Source organism: Setaria italica, chromosome VIII, assembly GCF_000263155.2.
Source record: "Setaria italica strain Yugu1 chromosome VIII, Setaria_italica_v2.0, whole genome shotgun sequence".
NCBI classification, from domain to species: Eukaryota; Viridiplantae; Streptophyta; class Magnoliopsida; order Poales; family Poaceae; genus Setaria; species Setaria italica.
This window is the reverse complement of record NC_028457.1, coordinates 10,306,856-10,309,573: the sequence shown is the minus strand read 5'-3', so window position 1 is coordinate 10,309,573 and position 2,718 is coordinate 10,306,856. Positions and strand designations below refer to the sequence as shown.

General features: G+C 55.1%; 1 pseudogene; it reads left to right on the top strand.

Annotated features, from left to right (window-relative positions):
- Nucleotides 1-340: 340 nt before the first annotated feature.
- On the top strand, nucleotides 341-1,422 carry LOC101758887 (annotated as a pseudogene).
- The last annotated feature ends 1,296 nt before the right edge of the window (nucleotides 1,423-2,718 follow it).

Here is a 2,718-nt window from a genome sequence, read left to right as displayed (position 1 = left end):
TTGAACTAAAAGACATGTGGGAGCATCTAAACGAATTGTTTTACATGTCGTGATAAACTAAACAATTTATAAATAAAAGAGTGAAATGCACTAGAGGTCCATAAACTTGCAAGGGGTTGCCACTTAGGTCCATCTAACTCCGAAATTGCATTTTTTTTTCCATCATCTTTTTAAGTCATTCGCCCCAGGTCCATACCCCTCCACGTGGGCAACTAGTGATGACGTGGCACGCTGACGGGGCATCTCCTCTCTCATTCCTCTCCTTCTTTATCTCTCCGTCTCAGGCATTTTATCGAGCACATCTTGAGCACCGAATGACCGCAGTCCGCGTCGCACGCCCATGGCCGGAACTTCTCTCTACTCCTACTTCCCGGGATCCCCATCGTGGCCGCTCTCCAAGAAGAGCCTCACGTACGCCACCACAGAGACCCGCGCCACGACCATCGATCGGGCGGCGCTGAGCCGCGTGTTCGCTCGGGCGTTCGCCGGTGATAAGCCGCGACGACACTCAACTTCAGATGATCAGGTCAGGCACCAGGAATGTGGACCCAACCTCGGACGACGTCGTGGGCATCCAGAGCCTGCACCTTCCGAATTACCGCAGCCCGAGCTCCATCGTTCGCTCACTCGTGGTCATGCCTGCGGCGGCTGCTGCTGCTAACGGCGGCCTTGCTTTCGATGGGATTTGAATTGAACTTGCTGGGATTGTTTGTGAGGTTGTGATGAGGCTTGGGACAGGAGGAATCGAACGGAAACTGATCCAGGCTTCCCGAATTTTAGCTTGAGGTGGAGATCGGTTTTTGCACGGATGAAGAACAGGACGAGTCGGGATGATTTGGTCTGATCCTGGACATGCTCGATTGCTATTAGTGCAGGGTGGACAAGGACTCCCTCGCCCAGCCCCTGCCGCCTCAGCCCTCGGCGTCGGTGGTGCTTTCCACGCCGTCGTCGCCGTGCGCGTTGTCGCCGTTCATGTCGCCGCTCTTCTTGCGCTCCCTCAGCGCCACCCCCGCGCAGGAGAAAGGATGCAAGGCCAAGTGCATGGCGTCGGACGCCGCCGACCGTGCCATGGGCAGGGGCCACGACGCCAAGGAGGCGGCCTGGGACAAGGTGCGCGACGCCGCGGACAGCACCATTGGGATGGGTCAGGACGCCAAGGAAGCCACCAGGGACAGGGCTTACCAAGCCAAGTACGCGGCCTTCGACGCCGCGGGCCGCGCCATGGACAAGGGCCGCGAGACCAAGGACTGAGCGTCCAACATGGCCGGCGCCCGCGCCCGCGACAGCGCGCAGCAGACGGGGAGCTACGTCTCGAAGATCGCCGAGGCGGCGAAGTAGATGGCGGCCGGCGCCGGCCAGTACGCCAACGCCAAGGAGACCGTGGTCGCCGGCAAGAACAAGACCGGCGCCCCCCTGCAGTAGGTGACGAAGCACACGCCGCATCGATCGATCGTTTAGCATCTCTACTACATGTGCATGGTGGTCAAGGCGCCCACAACGTGCTCGATTAAATGTGTGACTGATGGTGAGAGAAGACGTCCAGTTAGCGTGCCACGTCGTCACCAGCTGCTCACGTGGAGTGTTATGGACCTGCAGTGAACGGCTTAAAAAGTTGATGGACTCAAAAATACACTTTCAAAGTTTATGGACCTAACTGACACCCCTTGCAAGTTCAAGTTCATGGACCTCCGGTGCATTTTACTCTAAATAAAATATATTCATGTTGACATTAACCATATTAACATTTGAATATGAAAAACATGTGTATAAACCTATTTGGATTTTATTTCTTAAATGCATTGAATATTTATTAAGCAAATTAATATTTAAATAAATTTTATAAATACAAGGCATGGTTATCGTCTCTAACTAATGCAAAAAGAACAAGCTAGAACAGAGCTAGAACGCGAAAGCTACAAGCTCCTAAAGGTTTTAGGGTTTAAAACATAATTAACCGTAACTACTGGGGGCTAACAGGCATTAGCACCACATAGTGAACAGTGGATGCTAATAGGTCAAAACTTGGGGTTATATGTGTCAAAACACGCGGCTAGGGCTCGTTTGCAAGGTTCTACCTATTTCCAGGGGGTTTTCTAGAAAACTGCTAGGGAAAAGGATGACGGGTGGGTTTTCGAAGTTCTGCAGGGGGTCTTATGCAAAGACGGGTGACTTGGTTAAGCGGATTTGGGCCGCCGGATCTGGAGTGGGCGGCTCGGATTTCATGTGGCGAAAGGGTACGCCGAGATCTAATCTCGGGCGTTTGTTTAGGATCGAGCAGTTCATGGAGCGCCGCTCTAGTTTGGTCGTCGCCAGCGGCCGGAAAAATAGAGGAGTTGACCGGTCAGGGCGCTACAGGGCTCGGTTTCGCACACGGTTTCGACGGGGAGGTAAAGGGGGGCATCGAAGAACTCACCGAGGTGTTCAGGATGGCGATTGTGAGGCGGGGATGACGGGTGACGGTGCGGGGCGAACAGGGCTCGCGGGCGCGTGCGCAGGACGGCTTCAGGGGCTCGGTCTCGCAGCACCGAGTGCGGGGACGGGGTTCTGGTGATCCTGCACAGGAGTGGGCGAAAGATGAAGAGTGAGAGGGGCCTCCACGGTGACGAATCGTGGTGGCGGGTCTCCTTACCCGCGGGTGGACGACGGCAGCAGCGATTTCTGTGGCGGCGAGGGCATAGCAGTGGCTGATGTGTGGCGAGGAGGCAAAGAGCAGGGCAG